Raw genomic sequence first — 13,304 nt, forward strand, 5'->3', positions numbered from 1 at the left:
ATAAACATTCAAATCTGGGCTCAGCCACTCACTAGATGATCAATCTTTTTTTTTTTTTAAATTTAATCCTCACCCAAGGATATTTTTCCATTGATTTTTAGAGAGAGGGAAAGACAGAGAGAAATATCAATGTGAGAGGAACACATCGATTGGTTGCCTCCTGCATGTGCTCTGACCAGGGTCTGGATTGGGGAGAAGCTTGCAGCTGAGATATGTGCCCTTGACCAGAAATGAATCTGGGACCCTTCGGTCCACAGGCTGATGCTCTATCCACTGAGCCAAACCAGCTAGAGCTAGATGATCTGTCTTATGTGAGGGACTCCACCTCCTTGAACCTCAGGCTCCTCAGCTCCAAAAAAAAGTGATGGCAATATGAGGTTGAACCATATGAAAATGTTATTTTGTTAGTTAAAAAAGGTTAAATATTGCCAATTTCTTATTGGTTCAACCCAATAGCACCTTCCTTGTAGGGTTATTGTGCAGATTGAATTAGGTAATCTACAAAAGTGTTTATACCAGTACCTGGCACATAAGAGCCCACTAAAGGATAGTGGTGATGATGGTGATGACAATGGGTATCTAACACCTAACATTGGCCATAGATTGAGGCCCATCCTTGACCATATCACAAACACAGGTCCTGGATAAACTGAAATACATCAGCAACATAATCTGAGGGGCTAAGTGGACCCTCGGCCAAATATACCTCCTCTCTGGGCTGGGACAGCTCATAAAATTTTTTGCTTTGTAGTGAAGCCACTGTTCAAAGAAGGGTCCCATTAAAGAGCCACAAAAGGGAAACATTAACTTATTGACTCATTGATCTATTCATACATTCAATAGCTTGCATTGAGAGCCTATTATGTACCAGGTACTGTGTTAGGTGCTGGTTGAAGAAGGTATGGTCCCTGTCCTGGAGGAATCTGCAATTTGGTATGGTAGAAAACCCCAGGATAGGTACCAACAGTCCACTGCTGACAAGTGTCATAGTCATAAAAAGTATATCCAGAGATTCATAGGGGTACTGAGGAGGGATCATCCAACTCTAGAGGTTGGGGAAGGCTACACAGACAAAGATAGACCCTGAAAGACATGTAGGAATTTCTTGGATGGAGAAGGTGCAGCTGTAGAAGGACATTTCAAGTAGGAGAAACCTAGTATGTAGAGATATCATACTGCAAAGGGAAGTGATTGGGATTGGTTCAAAGTCCAGTATGTCTGCAGCATAGTGTGGGGAAGGAAGTGGCAGGAGCTGAGGATGAATGGATAGGTCAGGGCTGAGTTAGGAAGTGCATTGAATGCCAACCTAAAGGGCTGGGGTATGATATTGTAGGTAATTGACAACCAACAAATAAGGGTTTCCCAGAATGTCCAGGCAGAAAAAAAAACCTGTTTTTTTTTTTTTTTTTTGTAGTTTTTTTTTTCTGTAGTGGGCACTGGGAATCTGAGATATATGGTTTTGTGTGTTTTTTTTTTCATTGTTAGTAATTATTCTCCACCTCCTTGAACCTTGGTCTCCCTGTCTTATTCCTGATCTTAAGGGAAACACTTGCAGTTTTTGCCCATTGAGTATGATGTTGGCTGTGGTTTAGTCATATATATGGCCTTTATTACACTGAGGTATATTCCCTCTATTCCCACTTTGCTGACAGCTTTTATCATAAATGGGTGCTGGATTTTACAAAATGTTTTTTCTGCATCTATTGATATTATCACGATCATGTGGTTTTTATCCTTCATTTATGTGGTGTATCACATTTATTGATTTGTGGATATTGTAGTAACCTTGCATCCTCAGAATAAATCCCATTTGATCATGGTATATGATATTTTTAATGTATTGCTGGATCAGGTTTTCTAATATTTTGTTGAGGATTTTAGCATCTATGATCATCAGGGATATTGGCCTATAATTTTCCTTCCTTTTTGTTGTGTTTTTATATGGTTTTGGAATTAGGATAATGCTGGCCTCCTAAAATGAGCTTGGGACCTTCATCCTCTTTAGTTTTTGGAATATTTTGGAAAGATAGCTGTTAGTTCTTCTTTGAATGTTTGGTAAAACTCACCTGTGAGGCCATCTAATTCAGGACTTTTTTTCTTGTTGGGAGTTTTTTTTTTTTTTTAATTACTACTTTAATTTCACTAGTTGTAACCTGTCCAGATTCTCTGATTCTTCCTGATTCAGTTTTGGAAATTGTATGTTTCTAGGAATTTATCCATTTCATTCCCATTGTCCAATTTGTTGCATATAGTTGTTCATAGTATGTTTTCACAATCCTTTGCATTTCTTTGGTGTCATTTGTTACTTGTCCTCTTTCATTTCTGCTTTTATTTACTTGGGTCAGCTCTCTTTTTTAAAGGTTTGTCTTCTCTGAACATTTTTGTACAAGGTTTTTTGTGGGCATGTTATATTTTCTCTTGAATAAATACATAAAAATGGAATTACCAGCCCAAAGTATTGGCTTATATTTAATTTTATGAGAAACTACTGGACTGATTTCCACAATGGTTGTACCATTTTATACTCCAATCCACAAAGAGAGTTCCCATTGCTTTGTATCTACTTGGTATTTTTATTTAAAGAAAAATCTATTCTAGTGGTGTGTACTAGTATCTCATGGTGGCTTTAATTTGCATTTCACTGATGACTAATGATGTTGAGCATCTTTTCATATGTTTATTTGTCATTTGTATGTCATTCTTTGTGAAGTGTCCATTCTTTGGGTATAATTTACAGACTATATAGGGTGGGGCAAAAGTAGGTTTACAGTTGCTAGTACACAAAACACAGAGTTTATTCTTATGTTATTATTTATTACTAGAGGCCCGGTGCACGAAATTCGTGCACGGAGGGGGGTTGTCCCTCAGCCCAGCCTGTATCCTCTCCAATATGGGACCCCTCGAGAGATGTCCGACTGCCCGTTTAGGCCCAATCACAGGGATCAGGCCTAAACGGGCAGTCGGACATCCCTCTGACAATCCAGGACTGCTGGCTCCCAACTGCTTGCCTGCCTGCCTTCCTGATTGCCCCTAACTGCTTCTGCCTGCCATCCTGATCACCCCCTAACCACTCTTGTGCCAGCCTGTTTGCCCTCAACTTCTCTCCTCTGCCGGCCTGGTCACCCCTAACTGCCCTCTCCTGCAGGGTTGATCACCTCCAACTGCTCTCCCTTGCAGGCTTGGTCCCTCTCAACTGCCCTCCCTTGCAGGCCGGGTGCCTCCCAACTGCCCTCTCCTGCTGGCCATCTTGTGGTGGCCATCTTGTGTCCACATGGGGACAGGATCTTTGACCACATGGGGGCAGCGATATTGTGTGTTGGAATGATGGTCAATCTGCATATTACTCTTTTATTAGATAGGATAGAGGCCTGGTGCATAGGGGGGGCAGCTGGTTTGCCCTGAAGGGTGTCCCGGATCAGGGTAGGGGTTCCCTTGGGGCATGGGGCGGCCTGAGCAAGGGGCCTGTGGTGGTTTGCAGGACAGCCACGCCCCCTGGTGACCCAAGCAGAGGCCCTGGTATCTGGAATTTATTTACCTTCTACAATTGAAACTTTGTAGCCTGGAGCAGAGCCAAGCCTTCTGCTTGCTCCACGGCAGCAGCCATTTCTGTTTAGGGTTTATTTACCTTCTATAATTGAAACTTTGTAGCCTGGAATGGAGGCCTGGGCCGGCCAGGGCTGCAGAAGCTTGGCTTCCTTCTTCAACCCTAGCCTCCTGCTCTTTCCAGCTCCATGGCTGCCGCCATTTTGTTTGGATTTTTTTACCTTCTATAATTGAAACTTTGTAGCCTTGAGTGGAGGCTTAGGCCGGCAAGGGCAGGCGGAAAGCTTTGCTTCCTCCATTGCCTGGGAAACCCAGGCCTCCTTCCTGCTCTCTGTGGCTGTAGCCATCTTGGGTGGGTTTATTTGCATACTCGCTCTGATTGGCTGGTGGGCGTGACTGGTGGGCGTGGCTTGTGGGTGTAGCAAAGGTATGGTCAATTTGCATATTACTCTTTTATTAGGTAGGATTTTCCATACAAACAACCCTAAACTACTTTTGCATCATGCTGTAGTATAATGCACCCATGAAAAGTGTGCAAAGTGTTCAAAGACTTTTGACAAATGAATAAAACCATGTAATGAGCACTACCTACATAGAAGTTTATCAATATTACTACTCGCTTGAAAGCACCAGCTTTTGGTTTCATTGATTTTCTCTTTTTTTTTTTTTGCTATTTCTGTTCTTTCTTCTACTATTTCCTTCCTTTTACTTACTTTGGGCTCAATTTGCTCTTCTTTTTCTAGCTTCTTAAATTTGAAGCTGAAGTCATTGATCTGAGACCTTTCTTCTTTCCTAATATAGGTATTGAGGGCTATAAATGTACCCGTAAGTACTGCTGTAGGGGCATCTCACAAATTTTTATATGCTGTTTTCATTTTCTTCCATTTAAAAATACTTTTCAATTTTCTTTTGATTATTCTTTGACCCATAGGTTATTTAAAAGTGTGTCATTTAATTTCCAAATATTAAAGAATTTTCTGACATATTTTTGTTATTGCTTTCTAATTTAATTCTGTTGAGGTCAGAAAACATGATTTCTATGATTTCAGTCCTTTAAAATTTATTGAGACTTGTTTTATGGCCCAGCATATGGTCTATCATGGAGAATGTTCCATGTGTGCTTGAGAAGAATGTGTATTCTGCAGAAGCTGGGTGTAGTGTTCTATTCATGATAGTTAGGTCAAGTTGATTGATAGGGCTGTTCAAGTCTTCTACATCCTCAATGATTTTCTGTTTACTTGTTTTTTCAGTTACTGAGAAAGAACTGTTAAACTCTTCAACTATAATTGTGATTTTGTCTATTTCTTGTTTCAGTTCTGTCAGTTTGGCTTCAAGTATTTTGGGGCTTGTTAATAGGTACTTACACATTTAAGATTGTTATATTGTCTTGAGGAAGTGACCTTTTTATCACTATAAATGTCTTTTTAAAAGGGAATATCAGGTTCAGATTATTTTTCAAAAAGAGCTCAAGATGGTTAGAAAAATCAGCTGGGCTTCCTGGTGTCAAAACAATTCTTCCCAGTACTGCACAAGGACACCAAGATGTCTCATCTACACAAAGTCAGCATGAAAAGGTGCAGACAGGTTTTGTGTCAGACATAAAACAGAGAAATCCACATATTAAGTAACGTGTCCACAATGACTATAATGCATTCCTAGGGGGATAAACATGTATTTGTAGAATGGAAAACAAAGCTTTCCATAGAGAAACCACTTTCATGAGAAGATTAGGTGGACTTGAGTTCTGTTTCTGCATCTGTCACTTGATGAATGAAGATACCATCTTCTGGATGTTCCATGCCATCCATTTCATACATATATGATGATGCTATCACAAGTGTAGTTCCATCATTATTGAAGGCAAGTGATGCAATACTGGTGGGATATCAATGGAACTGGCACAGTTGCTTTTAAAAAAATGGATCTCAAATATTTACAAATCCATCAGAACCACCTATGGCAAATGCATTGTGGATGTTGTGAAAAGAAATGGCATTGACTGGGTAAATCTGCTCAATATATTTTTTTTAATATATTTTTTTAAAAATCTGCTCAATATTAGCTTCTTTTAGTCTGTGACACTTGAAGGCATACGTTTTCTTCTGTACCTCAGGGCTTGGGTCTAAGTCCTCAACTGCTACTTGACCTTCAATAGAGCTCAATACATAACCTTATTTGTTTGGAAATACTCACATGCAGCTGGTACTTCAGGCTGGACTCCCGGTGATGCTACATGTAGCCCATGTTCCGTAAGTCCCACACCAACACCCTGTGGCCTTCAGTGCTCACAATTAGCCTGTCTCCAGACACTGAGAGGTTACACCTTTTCAGGCTGACAGAAGGTCCCAGCAAGAAGGTCTGTGATCCCACAATTTCTTTTTTGTATTGTCTAAAGTTTTGTGTGTTTTTTAGTTAGGCAAATATATATATTTGCCTAACTAAAAAATTTTATATATGTATATAAAATTATCTTAAGTTTTACATATATCTCCTTTTCCCCAATTGACCCCCTTTCAAACATTCCCACCCCGGGCAAGCCCCTACTGCCCCAGTGTCTGTGTCCATTGGTTATGCTAATATGCATGCATATAAATCCTTTGGTTGCTCTCTAACCCCCCCACCTCCACTGCCATTTGTCTCTGGATCTATTTTTGTTCATCAAATTATGTTGATCATTATATCCCACATATTAGTGAGATCATGTGATATTTATCTTTCTCCGACTGGCTTATTTTGCTTAGCATAATGTTCTCCAGTTCCATCCATGCTGTTGCAAATGCTAAAAGTCCCTTCTTTTTTATAGCGGTGTGGTATTCCATTGTGTAGATGTACCATAGTTTTTTTAATCCACTCATCTGCTGATGGGCACTTGGGTTGTTTCCAAATCTTAGCTATTGTAAATTGTGCTGCTATGAACATAGGGGTTCATATATCCTTTCTGATTGGTGTTTCTGGTTTCTTGGGATACAGTCCTAGAAGTGGGATTATTGGGTCAAATGGGAGTTTCATTTTTAGTTTTTTGAGGAAATCCCATACTGTTCTCCACAGTGGCTGCATCAGTCTGCATTCCAACCAGCAGTGCACGAGGGTTCCTTTTTTTCCACATCCTCGCCAGTACTTGTTGGTTGATTTTTGATCCCACAATTTAACTGTCTTATTCCAACTCCCAGTAACCATCACATTTACTTCTGGACAGGATTCAACACATTTGATAGGGGTATCATGGGTTCCAACAAGACTTTCTTGATCAGTGTTCAAATCCTCCATTTTCATTGATGATCTAATCTTCCACTCCAGGCATGTGTTGGAATCTAGAAGGCACAGTCCAGCATGGTGCTGGTATACTGGTATTTGAACCAAATGGAGTTGACTGGTACATCATAGAGGCATACTGACGTGTCACAGGAGGAAACCAGCAGGAACTGGAAAGTGTTGGGGTTGAACTTCACTGAGGAGATGCCATCCTCAGGTGGCTCATTCAGCTTGAACTCATTGTAACCCGTCATCTTGAGTTCCCCCCAGAATCCTAAATGTCTTTACACTTGGTAATAGTTTGTGTCTTAAACCTTACTTTGAAATTAATATAGCCATATCCATCATTTTAGTTTTAACCTATCTGTGCCTTTATATTTAAAAAGAATCTTACAGACAGCAAAAAAAGTTGAGGCCAATATTGTTTTTTAATACAGTGGAATGATATTTAATTTTACTCCTTAGAGTAAATTTATATTTAATGTAGTTATTGATATGGTTGGGTTTAGGTAATAATTTCTCTATTTGTTTTTAGTCTCCCAATCTACACTTCACCAACTTTTCCCCTTTTCTGCCCTTTCTTACATTATTTTCTTTTTTTTTTCACTTTGAAATAATTTGAGATTTACAGAAGAGTTGCAAAGATAGTAAGAGTGTTCCCAGACATTTTTTACCCAACTTTCTTTAATGTTAACACCTTATATAAACATGGTAACATATTTATCAAAACGAAGACATTTACATTGGTATAATACATTAACTAGACTAATGACTTCATTTGGATTTTCCCATTAATGACTTTTTCTGTTCCAGGATCCCATCCAGGATACCACATTTCAATTTGTCATCGTATCTCCTCAGATTCCTCCTGGTTATGAGAGTTTCTCAGACATTTGTGTGTGTGTGTGTGTGTGTGTGTGTGTGTGTGTGTGTGTGTGTGTGTGTGTTTTATGATCTGTACAGTTTTTAGGAGTACTGGTCAGGTATTTTGTAGAACGTCTCTCAATTTGGGTTTGTCTGATGTTTTTTCTCTTGTTCAATGTGTGGTTATAACATTTTGGGAAGAATATTATTAGGCGTTGTACCCTTGTCATCCCATCACATCAGGAGGGGTATATGACATCAACATGTCTTATTGGTGATGTTAACTTTGATTTCTTGTTCAAGGTGGTATCTGTTAGATTTTTCCACTTTAAAGCTGCTGTTTCTCCCATTTCAAATTCTATTTATTTTTATGAAAATCACCATACTCAAGGGGAGGGAAATTAAGCTCCACCTCCTGGAGGGACAACTATCAAAGAATAATACAAATATTTTACTATTCTATTTTATCTCCACCATTGATTGTCTAGATATAACAATTTTTTTGCAGTTGCCCTAGGGTTTAAAACAAGCATTTTTAACTTATCACAATCTATCTTCAAACCCTACATATGATTTCATGTGCAATTTAGACCCTTAAAGAAGCATACTTTGATTTCCTCCTCCCATCGTTTTGTTGTAATACATTTTGCTTCTACATACATTATAACTCCAAAATACATTGTTATGATTTTTGATTTAGGCATTTATCTTTTTTGAAATAATTTATTCAGGAAACTATATGTATGTGTAGCTTAGTATTCACCAATCCAATCAACAGGATCACTATGCAGATATCTGAAACTCCTTTTCTGTATTTTTCCTTTATTTCCAAAGCTCCACCTTGCAAATTCCAAACACCTCAATCTCTCAAACTCCAATATTTTTCTCATCAACTCAGGGAGACCACTGTGATCTGGGGTTTCCCTTCCCATGCCATGATCCAGAAAGTGCCTGCAGGCAGAAAGCAAGAGCCATCATAGACATGGACAAGAGGTAAATACTGAGGCAGAAAAACAAATTATGAGGTTATTGCCGAAACCGGTTTGGCTCAGTGGACTGAAGGGTCCCGGGTTCGATTCCAGCCAGGGGCATGTGCATTGGTTGCGGGCACATCCCCGGTGGGGGGTGTGCAGGAGGCGGCTGGTCGATGTTTCTCTCTCATCGATGTTTCTAGCTCTCTATCCCTCTCCCTTCCTCTCTGTAAAAAAAATCAATAAAATATATTTAAAAAAAATTATGAGGTTATTTAAGTTGTCTACGAATGAACTGATAGCAATCTTAACTAAAGAACTGGCAGTGGGACTAGAGAGATGTGAAAATATTTGAAAGATATTTAAGAGGTAGAATTGACAAGACTTACTGATAGATAGGATATGGTGGTCGTTGAAGTAAAGGGCAGAGTCCAGGATGACCCACAGTTTAGTTTTCTGGCTTCAACAACTAGAAGGATGATAGTGCCATTCACTGAGATGGGGGCAGGAGAATTCTCTCTCTCTCTCTCTCTCTCTCTCTCTCTCTCTCTCTCTCTCTTTTGAGGAGTGTGTTGTTTATTATGGGATGGAGATGGTGAGTTCAGTTGTGGACATGTGGATTTTGAGATGGTAGTTGACTACACAGATCTAGGGTTTAGAGGAGAGCTGGGGCTGGATAAACATGGAGTTTACGGCATATTTAATGGTATCTTAGGCTGTGGGAATGCGTGAGATTGTCCAGAAAGAGGATGTCCAATAAGAGGAGAAGGCAGCTCAGGACAAAGTGAATGTCCTGATTTACCAGGAGAGAGCTTGATGTTGAGGGAATGGGCCACAGTTTAGGGAAGTCATGATGGGGGAGCAAAAGATAGAGTTGGAGCCCTATTGGTCCTCCTCTTGGATAATAATCCCTGGGAGGCTGGAGGCTCAGGCTGAGGGATGGGAGCAAGGGGTGCTAGATGAGATGCTGTGAGGCCCCAGGGCACATTCTGAACTTCATTGTTCTCTTGTCCTGCCTTCCCTGTCTCACCTCCAGGCACAACCATTAAAACTATTACAAAGAAAAGGGAAACTAGGCAAAACAAAGGCAAAATAGAAATGAGGTTTCTCTTACTAAACCCCAAAGTAGAAGAAAACCTCAACTGTTATTTTGGAGGCTACAGCAGCAGTGTCCGCATGCCAACATTGTCAACTTGGCCTTGTGCCCTGAAGCTGGACATGTGGGATGGCCACACTCCAAGTAGCCCATTCATTTTCATCCTCACCTCTGGCACTGAGAACCATGCCATGGACTCCTAGGCAGCCAACCATGTGGCCAGGCCAAGGGAGCAGAGTAGGCTCCAGAGCAACTGGGATAGACAGGGAGAGGCAAGAAGGGGACAACTCTGTGTAGTGGTGGTATGGATGCCTGGAGCCCAGTCTAAGGTGCCTACCCTCAGTAGCCTCTCTGAGTATTCTTTCCCCCCCCCCCCTTTATACAATGCTAGTATTTATTCAGGACACCACTTATGTTTTGATCTCATAATGCCCATTTCTTTTTTTTTCTTTTTTTATTGTTTAAAGTATTACACATAGTAGTACACATATCTCCTTTTTTCCCCCATTGACCTTCCCCCAGCCTCCCCTAACCTCTGTCGCATGCCCTCATCTTCCCCCCCCCCTCCAGTGTCTTGTGTCCATTGGTTGCACTTATATGCATGCATACAAGCCCTTCGGTTGATCTCTTCCCGCCCACCCCCGCCACCCATCCCCAACACCCCCCAGCCTTCCCACTTTAATTTGACAGTCTGTTTGATGCTTTACTGCCTCTGTATCTATCTTTTTTTTCATCAGGTTATAGTGTTCTTTATTTTCCATAAATGAGTGAGATCATGTGGTATTTTTCTTTCATTGTCTGGCTTATTTCACTTAGCATAATGCTCTCCAGTTCCATCCATGCTGTTGCAAATGGTAAGAATTCCTTCTTTGTTATAGCAGTATAGTATTCCATTGTGTAGAGGTACTACAGATTTTTAATCCATTCATCTGCTGATGGGCACTTAGGCTGTTTCCAAATCTTAGCTATGGTGAATTATGCTTCTATGAACATAGGGGTACATATATCCTTTATTTATTTATTTATTTATTTATTTATTTATTTTTTTTTATTGAGGTATTATCTGTGTACATATCTTACTATTACCCCCCCCACCCCACACCCACACATGCCCTCCCCCCCCCGAGTTTTGCGTCCATTGTTTATGTTTATATGCATGCATACAAGTCCTTCGTTTGATTTCATAACTCCCCCACCTTTCCCAAACTTTCCCCCTGTAATTTGAAAGTCTGTTTGATGCTTTACTGTCTCTGTATCTATCTTTTTGTTCACCACTTTATAATGTTCTTTACTATCCCTAAATGAGTGAGATCATGTGGTATTGTTCTTTCATTGACTGGCTTATTTCACTTAGCATAATGTTCTCCAATTCCATCCAGGTTGCTGCAAATGATGAGAATTCCTTCTTTTTTATGGCAGCATAGTATTCCATTGTGTAGATGTACCATAGTTTTCCGATCCAGTCATCTGCTGATGGGCACCTAGGCTGTTTCCAAATCTTAGCTATTGTAAATTGTGCTGCTATGAACATAGTGGTGCATATATCCTTTCTGATTGGTGTTTCTAGTTTCTTCGGATATATTCCCAGGAGTGGGATTACTGGGTCAAATGGGAGTTCCATTTTCAGTTTTTTGAGGAGACTCCATACTGTTCTCCACAGTGGCTGCACCAGTCTGCATTCCCACCAGCAGTGCACGAGGGTTCCTTTTTCTCTGCATCATCTCCAGCACTTGATGTTTGTTGATTTGTTGACAATAGCCATTCTGACAGGTGTGAGATGGTACCGCATTGTGGTTTTGATTTGCATCTCTCGGGTAATTAGTGACTTTGAGCATGTTTTCATATGTCTCTTGGCCTTCCTTCTGTATTCTTTCGAAAAGTTTCTATTTAGGTCTGTTGCCCATTTTTTTTATTGGATCATTTATCTTCCTTTTATTAAGTTGTATGATTTCCCTGTAAATGTTGGAGATTAAACCTTTATCAGTGATAACATTGGCAAATATGTTCTCCCATACAGTGGGCTTTCTTGTTGTTTTGTTGATGGTTTCTTTTGCTGTGCAAAAGCATTTTATTTTGATGTAGTCTTATTTGTTTACTAGAGGCCCAATGCACGAAATTCATGCACGGGGGTGGGGGGGAGGGGCATGTGTCCCTCAGCCAAGCCTGCACCCTCTCCAATCAGGGACCCCTCGAGGGATGTCCGACTGCCCATTTAGGCCTGATCCCACCGGTGGGATCGGGCCTAAATGGGCAGTCGGATATCCCTCTCACAATGCAGGACTGCTGGCTACCAACCACTTGCCTACCTGCCTGCCTGATCACCCCTTAACCACTCTCCTGCCAACCTGATCAACGCCTAACTGCTCCCCTGCTGACCCAATTACCCCTAACTGCCCTCCCCTGCAGGCCTTGTCGCCCCCCAACTGCCCTCCCCTTCAGGCCTGGTCACCCCCAACTGCCCTCCCTTGCCAGTCTGGTTGCCCCTAATTGCCCTCCCCTGCTGGCCTGGTCACCCCTAACTGCCCTTCCCTGCTGGCCTGGTAGCCCCCAACTGCCTTCCCCTGCAGGCATGCCCACCCCCCAACTGCCCTCCTCTGTAGGCCTGGGTCCCCCCCAACTGTCCTCCCTTTCAGGCCTGGTCCCTCCCAACTTCCCTCCCCTGCTGGTCTGATCACCCACAACTGCCCTCCCCTGCCAGCCATCTTGTGGTGGCCATCTTGTGTCCACATGAGGACGGCCATCTTTGACTACATGGGGGTGGCCATCTTGTGTGTTGGAGTGATGGTAAATTTGCATATTACCTCTTTATTAGATAGGATTTTCTCTTTAGTTTCCATTGCCCTAGGAGCGGAATCGGTGAAGAAATTGCTTTGGCATATGTCTGAGATTTCGTTGCTTGTGGATTCCTTTAGTATTTTTATGGGTTCCTGTCTTATGTTTAAGTCCTTGATCCATTTTGAGTTTATTTTCATGTATGGTGTAAGTTGGTGGTCTAGTTTCATTTTTTTTTTGCATGTATCTGTCCAATTTTCCCAACACCATTTATTGAAGAGACTGTCTTGACTCCATTGTATGCTCATGCCTCCTTTGTCAAATATTAATTGAGCATAGTGGTTTGGGTCGATATCTGGGTTCTCTATTCTATTCCATTGATCTATATGTCTGGTCTTGTGCCAGTACCAGGCTGTTTTGAGAACAGTGGCTTTGTAATACAGCTTGAAATCTGGTATTGAGATCCCACCTACTTTGTTCTTCTTTCTCAGGATTGCTGCAGCTATTCGGGGTTTTTTTTTTTTTTTTTTTTTTTATTCCAGATGAATTTTTGGAGAGTTCTTTCTAGGTCTGTGAAATATTCCATTGGTATTTTAATGGGGAGTGCATTGAATCTATAGATTGTAGGGGAAGTGTGGACATTTTAATGATGTTGATTCTACCAATCCGTGAACATGGTATGTTCTTCCATCTGTTTACGTCTTCCTCTATCTCTTTTTTCAGTGTCCTGTAGTTTTCTGCGTATAGGTCTTTTACCTGCTTAGTTAAGTTTATTCCTAGGTATCTTAATTTTTTTGGTGCGATGG

At 41.0% G+C, this 13,304-nt stretch overlaps 1 pseudogene; it reads right to left on the reverse strand.

Annotated features, from left to right (window-relative positions):
• Nucleotides 1-5,270: 5,270 nt before the first annotated feature.
• Nucleotides 5,271-7,049, reverse strand: LOC103297216 (mitotic checkpoint protein BUB3-like; annotated as a pseudogene).
• Between the last annotated feature and the right edge of the window lie 6,255 nt (nt 7,050-13,304).

Source organism: Eptesicus fuscus, chromosome 1 (assembly GCF_027574615.1).
Source record: "Eptesicus fuscus isolate TK198812 chromosome 1, DD_ASM_mEF_20220401, whole genome shotgun sequence".
NCBI lineage: Eukaryota > Metazoa > Chordata > Mammalia > Chiroptera > Vespertilionidae > Eptesicus > Eptesicus fuscus.